The sequence below is a fragment of the Hylobates moloch genome, unplaced genomic scaffold, assembly GCF_009828535.3.
Source record: "Hylobates moloch isolate HMO894 unplaced genomic scaffold, HMol_V3 SCAFFOLD_13, whole genome shotgun sequence".
Lineage (NCBI taxonomy): Eukaryota > Metazoa > Chordata > Mammalia > Primates > Hylobatidae > Hylobates > Hylobates moloch.
The window spans coordinates 12,429,012-12,440,154 of record NW_026652288.1 but is presented as its reverse complement, the minus strand read 5'-3'; the positions used below and the strand labels follow the sequence as shown (position 1 = coordinate 12,440,154).

At 40.0% G+C, this 11,143-nt stretch overlaps 1 long non-coding RNA gene across 1 annotated transcript in view; it reads left to right on the top strand.

The window, feature by feature from the left end:
* Positions 1-998: 998 nt before the first annotated feature.
* Positions 999-11,143, top strand: part of LOC131381006 (uncharacterized) — a 151,275-nt gene continuing 141,130 nt past the window's right edge. The window contains exon 1 of the long non-coding RNA XR_009209398.1: positions 999-1,196. This is a non-coding gene — a long non-coding RNA (uncharacterized LOC131381006). The remainder of the gene's footprint in view (positions 1,197-11,143) is intronic.

The window sequence follows — 11,143 nt, the reverse complement described above, 5'->3', positions numbered from 1 at the left end:
AAAGACAGCAGGATTAAGAGTCAAGAGACCTAGGTTTGAGATCCAATGTAGATACTCAGTTGCTGGGGCTTTAAAGAAGGTCACTCAACCTCCTTTGGTTTAAATTTCCAAATCAGTTAAATTAGCAGCTGGACTAGATAATTCATAAGCTGAATGAGCAAAATGGACTTAATCAACCCATGGATCATTGTAGCAATACTGTATTAGGAGTTAGAAAAACCAAAATGAACTGAATATGGTTTGTCCCTGTCCTAAAGGAGCTCACAGTCTAATAATGGGAGAGAGAAATAAGGATACCGATGATCTTAGTACAGAAAGTGCAAGCACAAAAGCAGGAACAGTCCTCTGCATTGTTTATAGATTGGTCTATTCCAGGACCCAACAACTATTTTTTTATAAATGGCAAAATAATACATATTTTAGGCTTTGCAGCCCACACCATCTCTGGTGCAACTACTCTGCCATGATAGTATGAAAGCAGCCACAGATAATAAGCAAACAAAGGAGTGTGGCTGTGTTCTAGTCAAAGTGTACTTATAAAAGCAGGTAGGAGGCTGGACTTGGCCCACAGGCTGCAGTTTGCTCACCCCTGATCTATTCACAAACAAATCTCATTGAGGTTTGCTCCCTGAGTGGCTGCTCTGTTCTCTTCTAAGAAAGACAAACTCCTTACTATTGAGAGGTGACAGCGTGCTGGCAGTCCTCACTCGCTCTCGGTGCCTCCTCTGCCTGGACTCCCACTTTGGCGGCACTTGAGGAGCCCTTCAGCCCGCCGCTGCACTGTGGGAACCCCCTTCTGGCCTGGCCAGGGCCGGAGCCGGCTCCCTCAGCTTGCGGGGAGGTGCTGAGGCAGACGCGCGGGCGGGAACCGGGGCTGCGCGCGGCGCCTGTGGAACAGCGCAAGTTCCGGGTGGGCGTGGCCTCGGCGGACCCAGCACTCAGAGCTGCCTGCCGGCCCCACTGGCCCCGGGCAGTGAGGAGCTTAGCACCTGGGCCAACAGCTGCTGTGCTCAATCTGGCCCCGGGCATTGAGGAACTTAGCACCTGGGCCAACAGCTGCTGTGCTCAATTTCTCGCCGGGCCTTAGCTGCCTTCCCACGGGGCAGGGCTCGGGACCTGCAGCCCGCCATGCCGAAACCTCCCCCCCACCCTCCATGGGCTCCTGTGCGGCCGGAGCCCATGTGAAGAGCACTCAGGTATGGCTTGCTTTTTTACAGTTTCTATTTAGCATTTAAAACAGAGCCTACGACAGAATAAACCCTCAAGACCCTTGATATAGATTGGATATTTGTCCCTGTCCGAATCTCATGTTGAATAGTAATCCCCAAAGCTGGAGGTGGGGCCTGGTAGGAGGTGTTTGGATCATGGGGGCGGATTGCTCATGAGTTGGTGCTATCTTCTGTGTGAGTTCTCCAGAGATCTGCTCATTTTAAAAAGGCACATCCCTTCCGCTTTCTGTCTCTCTCTTGCCCCTGTTTTTGCCATGCGAAGGGGTAGCTCCCCCTTCAGTTTCTGCCATGATTGAAAGCTTCCTGAGGCCACCTCAGAAGCCAAGCAGATGCTCCACCATGCTTCTGGTAAGGCCTGAACAATCGTGAGCCAATCAAATCTATCTTTTTTATAAATTACCCAGTCTCAAGTATTTCCTTATAGCAATGTAAGAACAGCCTAGTACAACCCCCAAAATGTATTGCTGGCTGGATGGATGCATGACAGAATTGTGGCTGGGCGCGGTGGCTCACGCCTGTAATCCCAGAACTTTGGGAGGCCGAGGTGGGCGGATCACGAGATCAGGAGATCGAGACCATCCTGGTTAACACAGTGAAACCCCGTCTCTACTAAAAATACAAAAAATATTAGCCAGGCGTGGTGGCGGGCACCTGTAGTCCCAGCTACTCGGGAGGCGGAAGCAGGAGAATGGTGTGAACCCGGGAGGCGGAGCTTGCAGTGAGCTGAGATCGTGCCACTGCACTCTAGCCTGGGCAACAGAGCAAGACTCCGTTTCCAAAAAAAAGAAAAAAGAAAAGAATTGTACGGAGGAGCATGCAGTTATTATCTACTGTAACCTGATGAGAATATCAGGTGGCTGGAAATGTTTCATAGAGAAGGTGACAGTCTGAGGTGGGATTTGCAGGCAAATAGGAAGACAAGGAGATTATGTAAAATATCTCAATGTGAAAGATGGATTTCACTCATTTACACTTTTCTCCCTTGTCGAATCTCAAAATATTTAATATTATATTATTTTTAGTTATAAGTATGATTTTTATATTATATTATTTTATATTTATACATTTTTTATATTTATATTATTTTATATTTAAAAATTTTCTTATTTCACCAGTTCTGATCAATATTTAATTACTATTAACCAGATTGTGAATTAAGTATACTGTTCCCTTTACATTGCTGAATTTTCTTACCCAACTGTAAATTCCTTCTTTATATCAGCTATCCTTTTCCATTAGTGGTGATTTTTATATATGGTCGTATAACCACAACCAAAACTTCTGGTTTTTGTCCAAAGATTAACTCTATACATTTACACTTACATGATTATACTAGATTTATTTATATTTAATTTTTAAAATTATATAAACATTATTCATTGTTAAGCATCGATAGATCCAATTCCAAGATGTACAGAATCCCCAAAAGTGAATATTCCTACTTGGTAAGATTAAGTAGTTTTTCTTTCTTTAATTCACCTTACTTAGCATGCAACAATATAATCTACTTCATGTTTGTACCAGGCCTTTCTTATTTATCCCCTACCTTCCTGCCACTCATTACTCACACATGCAGGGTTTCTACTTGCCTTTTTCCTTCCAGCATTATTTCCCCATAACATATTAGGATATGTTTACTGTCATCCAAACTCTCGATCATACTTTCTATCCATTACGTCCACCACATTTTTTTTTCCTGAAAACCTCCCTCTCTACCTTTCTCCCTGATCTGCACTTTGCATCCTTTCTCCTCTTTTGCCATCTAGTTTGTTGCTTTCGGGCTCTATGCGATCATCCCAGCACAGCCCCTTATGCTCTTTCTGGGCAGATTCTGTTTCCTTTCCTGGTTGCCTCCTTACTTTACTGAAATAATCCTCAGGTAAAGCCCTACAAAGAAATGAATAATAAAAAAATGGTTGACCTCTTCCCTACCTGAAAAGAAAAATATTTTTATGCCTGATACATAATTTGGTCCATGTATCATTTATGATGCATTCCATACCCCAAAATGGCTTAGGTAATAAAGATTCTTAATTATCTCAAATAACAGGAAATCTGGAGGTAGGTGGTACCAGGCTTTGTTCAGTAGCTAAACAATGTTATCAATGACCCAGGCTCTTTCCATTATTCTACTTAGCCATCCACAGTATGTTGGCTTATGACCTCCTGGTCATAAGTTGGATGACACAGATCCAAACATAATAATCCTCAAAGAACTGAGTTTGAGGCAGGATGAAGTGGTGTAAGGAGAAAAAAAGACCTTCCTGAATAGTTCTATCTTCTTTATCAGGAAAACAGAAATGTTTTCCAGAAGCCCCTGAAGACGTCTTGGCTAGAATTGCATTGTAATCCCACACTTCAAATAATCAATATCAAAGAGAAGAGATTTTGTCATAATTGATTTAGACTAATAATGATTCATCCTCCAGGACTGTGGAAGGCTCCCTCCTTAGCATATTTCTCTCAAGAAATGCCTTAAAAACTGGAAATGTGCTTACAAATAGGCAGAGAAGAAATGGTTGGTGGGCAGGAAGCCAAAACTTTCCACCACTTTTGAGCTATAGTGTTCTCTGTTGAAAAACTATCCTCTGAATTTATTAAGCTATTGCTCTATTGTGTTCTTTTTTGGGGGGGGGTGGGGGGATGGAGTCTTGCTGTGTTGCCCAGGCTGGAGTCCAGTGGTGCGATCTCAGCTCACTGCAACCTCTGCCTCCCGGGTTCAAGCAATTTTCCTGCCTCAGCCTCCTGAGTAGCTGGGACTACAGGCACGCACCACCATGCCCAGCTAATTTTTGTATTTTTAGTAGAGTTGGGGTTTCACCCTGTTGCCAGGCTGGTCTCAAACTCCTGAACTCAAGATAGTTCCTCCCGCCTCAGCTTCCCAAAGTGCTGGGATCACAGGCATGAGCCACCGCACCTGGCCCTCTACTGTGTTCTTGTATCTTGTATTGCTAACGAGAAATCCAGTGTCTGTTACTTTTCATTCCTATGGTGCTTTTAAAATCTTCTTTTATTCCAGTGTTGAAAATTTCCATCTAATTTCTACAAGGGTGTGTCCAGTTGTGACTTTCTTTTTCTTTTTTTTTTTTTTTTTAAATTCTGCCCTTCATCTTTGCAAATCTTTTTTAAAACATGATTTATTTGAGATCGTGGAGGTGGCTATTTGCTAAGGCAAGACTCAAACTTACTTCCAACTAGCACTGAATGCTGGCCTGTCTTACTTCCTTCATACACTCTCCACAATCCAGTTCTGTTTCAGTTTGGACCCTGCCACCCCCCTCCAATATTATCTCCAGATTTTGAATTCATTACACACTTAGTTGCCAGATTACTTATGCTAATGAAGCCAAGGCCAGCATTTTGCTCTCTACCTTAAGCACTTCTCTATTTTTGACTAAATCCTACCTTTTCCTCCACATCCCATCTGTGCACCAGGTGGGCCCACTGATCAGCAGTGAGCCAGGAGGGAATCAGGAACCATTAAGTTCTCGTTAAGCACAAGCGCAATTCATTGATGGACATCCATCATGCCTCTGTTCATACTAAATTGTTTAAATCTTATTTTTGTCAATATAATAATCTAGACATTTAAAAATCAGTAAAAGTCACTTGTACAAGACAAGATCATCTCCATAATCTACTATTGCTGTTAATTTAAGCCACCAAGTTTTGGGGGTCGTTTGTTAGATAGTAACATAAACTAAGACATTAACTAAAAAGCTGAATAAACTATTTTGAAAGAATATATAGAATATTTTGTAAGAGTGTATGTGCCTGTGTGGGTGTGTGTGTGTGCGTGCGTGTGTCTGAAAATAATAAAGGATATTGCAAGAGGCCAAAAATAATGAGAAACAGAAACAAACCACTGGAAACAACTACTGCCCTGGCATATCAGTTAATACCATATGAGTAAAGGTTAAACCACCATGGACCTCTATATAAAGTCAAGACTCCAAAAGAGCAATGTCCTCAGGGAATGGTTAAAATTGAAGAAAAAAACCAACAAACTCTAAGGGAACATAGAAGGACACTGAACTGTATCAACTTTGACTCTAGGTGGAGGCAGGCAAATATCTCCTCTTAGAATTTATAACCACATGTTTCCATTGCCCACACAATCCACAAGAACCCCGCCAAGCATTTGTTTGATATGGTCCTAAACTGGTAGTACTCCCAGGGGAATATAATTCTGTATGTGAGCCAAACCTCATGCCTAGCCTCAAGTAAGTCACAAAATAAATCTCACCTGTATTACAGGTACTGTCTTCCTCATCTTTGCTACATTTGATTCAAGTTGAGCTAAAGTTTACCTTCATGTTTTAGGGGTTCATTTTCTTTTCCAATTTTGCCTTGGCCTTTCTGGAATACCATGTCATCACGCAGATTATTGGTAAATATTGATTAGGTGGTGCCCTAAAGATTAGAAAATCTATATGAGTGAAAAAAATGTTTATATTTCAGATTAGATATGACTAAATTTAATTCTAGTGCTATAATAAAGCTTAAAATAGTGTTTTGCTTCCTTGACTTGAGGCATGCTATATTCCTACTTAGAAAGCTTTTCTCCTGTTTCTATTTTGAGGAATTCTTTTATTTTTTAAAGTTTCCCTGACATACTGCCCCTGTTATCTTTTTTACCATACAAGCAGAAGAGTTAATTGCCTTTTTTTGTGTGTTCTTATTGCACCTTATTCTTCAGGAAAACACTTGGCTGTGTGGCTTTCCCTACCCACAATTAGGAGCCCCTTGAAGACAAAATCTATGACTCCTTAAAGTCACTGTCCCCAGCATCTAACCAAGAATATGACACAGAGAGAATACCTCATAGTCACTGTATTTAATACATATACATGCTTTGAATCCAAAATTAAATTGAAAGAGAATGCAAGCTCAATGTCTCTCGCTCTTTCATAGGAAACTTCCAGTGTGGACCACAGGAAGAAAAATCAAAGTAATCCACCCTCCCACATTTCCCACATCCTTCAAGTCACACTACACTGAGTAAAGGTCTCCTGACGCTTTGGCAATACCCATGTGTCTTTCTTTAACAACCAGAAATTATGAGGCCTGGACAGGATGCAAATTGTTCTCAGTCAGCCTGGGAAATAGCTAAGGGAACATGAGGCAGATGAAAATGATCTGTTTTGTCTTTCCTTCCTTGGCCTTTGGGAAGCAATGTTAGCTTCGATAAGCATCAAAAATATAAGGAGCACAGAAATCAAGTGAGTGGGTGCCCTTCTTTCCCATCCGTTACCATTCCCGAAGATGGCCCGCCGATGCTGCTTTATTCTGGGAGTCTTGAGCCTTCAAGAGCTCTTATGTCCCAACCTGTCCTTAAGATACAAGGAGAGATTTAGTACCAAGCTGAAGTAGGACATCCACCTTGAGTGGCTATAGCCACACAGGTCTGTTGCTCAGTATCACGGCAGAAAAAACAGACCTAATGAGTCAGAAGCTTCATTTTTACAAGATCCCAGGTCAATCATATCACATTAAAGTCTGGAGCAGTTTGGTATGACCCTAAGTTGGTAGCATACCAGGTGAAGACAATTCTATGTGTGAGCCAAACCTTTTAATTAGTTTGAACTGATAGAAAACTGAATCCAATTTAGTTACCAATGAAGAAAAACAACTTGGATATCTGGAGTGACATCAGATGTTTGAGGATGAACTTCAGGTTTACTTCCAACTTCACTTTGGAATCGCCTGGAGAACTTTTTAAAAATATACAGCTGGACTATTTGCAGTAGCAAAGACAACCCACTCAAATGCCCATCAGTGATAGACTAGATAAAGAAAATGTGGTACATACACACCATAGAATACTATGCAGTCACAAAAAGGAAAGAGATTATGTCCTTTGCAGGGACATGGATGAAGCTGGAAGCCATTATTTTCAGCAAACTAATGCAGGAACAGAAAACCAAAAACCACATGTGCTCACTTATAAAAGGAAGCCGAACAATGAGAACACATGGACACAGGGAGGGGACAACACACACTGGGGTCTGTCTGTGGAAGACGGCGTGAGAGGATAATATCAGAAAAATTAGCTAATCTATGCCAGGCTTAATACCTGGGTGATGGGTTGATAGGTGCAATAAACCATCATGGCACATATTTACCTATGTAACAAACCTCTACATCCTGCACATGTACCCTGGCATTTAAAATAAAATTAAAATTAAATACACAGGCCACACCCATTGGATATTCTGAATTAATTAGTCTGAGGAAGGACCAGGGAATAGGTGTTTTAAAAATCTCCAGTGGTGGTTCTGATGCATAGTGATGTTTGAGAACCATTGATCTCAGTAAGAGCAGAAAAAGCCCAGTGGAGGAAAGTAATGGATCAACCATACATAGCACTGGGACTACAGCTGAGGTTTGTGGACAGCTAGCACCCTTTAAAATCTCACTGTGTCCTTATGTGCCCGAAGTTCATCCCCAAACGTTTGATGTGACTCCACATGTCCAAGTCATCTTTCTTCATTGGCAAGTAAATTGGGTTCAATTTTCTATCAGTTCACTGCAGAGCAGTGAAAAGTAAGGATCTCCCCTTTTCCAAGGATTATGTTTAATGATTCATTACATAAAATAGACTTCCTGCCATGTGGGAGGTACTGTGCTTGGACCACAGAAGTGGGACCAACAAAGAATCTGAAATTACTTTGCCATTTAGTGAGCCCTGTTCCCACGTGCATGGCCATAGGGCACATCCAAAGGAAGCTAATGGGACCAGGAGTATTAAGACAAGGAGGTGGAGCAATTCATTCTGCAATTTTCCTGAAGATATCACACATGCACTTTGCTCGGGAAGTGGTCTCATCTAATCCCTGAAACATTAAAAATATTGTAATAGCCTTAGAAAAAGAAGAGAAATTTATATTTTTAAACCTGACAGGAAAAAAGCATATTTAAGCATTTAAATATTGCTAAAGAAAAAACTTTTTTTATTAATTAAATATATATCAAAGAAAATGTATACATTTTAGAAAGACTATGTTTTATGATTTTTAAATTAATAAGTAGTTAATACTGTAATTGTTTCTTTGCATAAAGGAGCTATTATATAAAATAAGTATATTTAAGATAACCACATAGTCATTCCTTTCCTTTCTTCATATGCAGTACATTTTCTTTAGATGCCAAATTTGTGCTTTGGAAAAGGCAGCCGAATAGCCAAAGTTGTAATTTTATGAAACCACAAAAAACTCTTCTAAAGGAATCTGACTTGAAAACACACTGCAAGGAAATTAATAGTCTCAGTTCAAACATCCTCTTTAATCCATCTCGTTTTGCCTCTTATTAAAAAGAGAAGAATGCAGTTGTCAGGCTGACTTAGGAGAAGGACAAGTATTGGGCAACATGCTGTTGGCGTGAGGCTATGGAACTTCTTTCTGGGGTATCTCAGCAGCCTTCAGGGAGCTGCCAGGGCAGAGATGTGTTGTGTGTCATTATCAATTTGCACTCTGATTTCCTAACAATTCAAGAGGCCTTTTGACAAAAGCCTCCATTTAGATCTAATAATAACTCTGGATTTTTGCTAAACGTCTCACAACCTGGGAACAGGCCCAATTGCTAAACATACTTGCACTGCATGAGTTTCTTTTACTGAGCCCAGAGGGGACGGCCAAGCAGACTAGAAAATGTGTGCGGGGGAAATGTTCTCCCTTTTAAAAGTTATTTTCAAAAGATTTCTTCAGTTCATTTATGAAGTCCACCTGAAAGATTATTGTAATTGTAGAACAACTGGGGGTTGTCGAGTCGTAGCTGGGATTATAGCAGCTAAAATTCAAGAGCTGTGCTTTTCCTATTGCATCATGTAATTGTAATATCTAATGGATTGACCTACTTCCCCCAACTTAGTCACAGAACATGTAGTCCATTTCCAATACGCTGCAATATCCATGTAAACCTTCCTATGTCCTGAGGGGCGTATTCAAAATCTATCATACTCGATTTCTATTGATTTTTTCTCATAAGGATACACAGAAATGCCTCAGCCCCTTTGTGTCTCAAAATATTTCTTGAATTTGTTCAAAGAGAACAGTATTTCTTAATTGCCTCTTTCTTCTAATCAAGTTCTTATCGTTAAAGTAAATATCAACATTCCTTTGAGAATTTTTCATGTGGTCATATGAGAGCCACATTTCCCAGCTTGGGCAAATTATAAGGGAGAAGAATAGAGGAAAAAGGCAACAGAAATGGGGACTGGTGTGCTGGTATGGGAAGGGACAGGATGGATGGCAGAGTTCAATTCCAAGATCAGTAAGTGTGCCACGGCTTTGTTAAAATGTCTTAGATACCTTGCCTTGTCTCTGTCAAACTTCCTTAAGTTCTCAAATCATTTTGCCTTTGCATCCCAATTCCTAATCCATTATTGAATTTAGGTAGGTGTTTTCTTCTTCTCCTTCTGTCTCTTTTGAGACATTGGCATGTCCAATATGAAGTAGGGAAGATGCCCAAGGAGGAAGCAGATAAACTCAAGCTATCAAAAACAAAAACAAACGAAAACTCCCAAACTACTGTTCTGTTACTTTTAGTAGTTCGTTCAAAGGGCATTAATGAAGCAGAAGTTTGAAATAATGGATTAAAATTTAGTTTACCGTCTCTTTGGAAATGTAATAATTTCCAATTGTTTAATTGCTTGCATGTGCTGGATATGAGGTTGACAGCATGGCGCCAGCATGAAGCAGCTCTACATTATGTCTAGTTGGATTACCCAACTGGACCTAGAGCACCTTTAAAAATCTTCCCAAGCATTGGTCATCCAACCTCTCTCTGGACATTTCCAGGGACACAACACTCCTGACGTAATTCTAGCAGTCAGCTCATTACATAGGTGGTGAGTCCAAAAACATTAGAATGTGGTTCCTTACATTGAGTTTGTCTAGCATTCCAGGAATGTCCTCTTTAGGGGATCACTTCCATACTCTGGAGGGTAAGAAAAAAATCCATATTCTCTTCTACATGACTGCTTCTTGGGAAGAGTTGATTCCAAAATTATCATGTCAATATTTGTTTAGACTAGAGCTTTTGAAATGCCATATAAACTTCTATGAATAGAGTGCCATCATGGAAAAAGGCCTTTAGCAATTCATCACATTTGTTTCCATTACTAAACGTAAGAGACAAGGTACTTCTACAGGAGGAAGAGACATTTTAGTACTTAGTATATATTCAGGTTCTTTCTATACAGCAATTGGAAATCAATAAAAAGTACTTTAAAGTATTCACAATTTAGACTTACATATTTTCTTTTTTGGGAATTAATCCTAAGGAAATCAGCCAACATTTTGGAAAAGTTTGTAATTCATTTATATTTTCCAAAAGTTTTTTTAAAGAACCTACTTTTTAGTGTTAAAAGTTGTATTCTTTTAAAAGGGTCTAGAAAAGCTAAATCTTTAAGAAGGACACTAAAAGGACACAGAGTGACTGAGCTCACTTTTTTTCATGTTAAAGAACGTCATTTTATTATTTTGCATTTTCTCTAATGTCTGAAATCAATTTAGTAAACCATATATTCACTTAGGCCTCACTTTATTACTCAGTAACATGAAAAACAAGGTAATGATGGAATCTTACAAATTCAATATTTGCTAACCACTGCAGAAGGCACGGGTCCCATTCCATCAAACACTATTAATTTAGCAGACTAAGCCCGTATTGACAGTCTTAATCTTAACCTAATGATCTGTTTATTTAACAATTATCATTAGAAACCTCTGGCTGCACAGGAAAGGATGTTCAAAATACTAAATAATTTTGGGATGCTGAAGTGAGTGGATTATTTGAGGTCAGGAGTTTGAGGCCAGCCTGGCCAACATGGTGAAACCCCGTCTCTACTAAAATACAAAATATAAATATAAATATATATATATATATATCAGCCAGGCATGGTGGTGCACAAC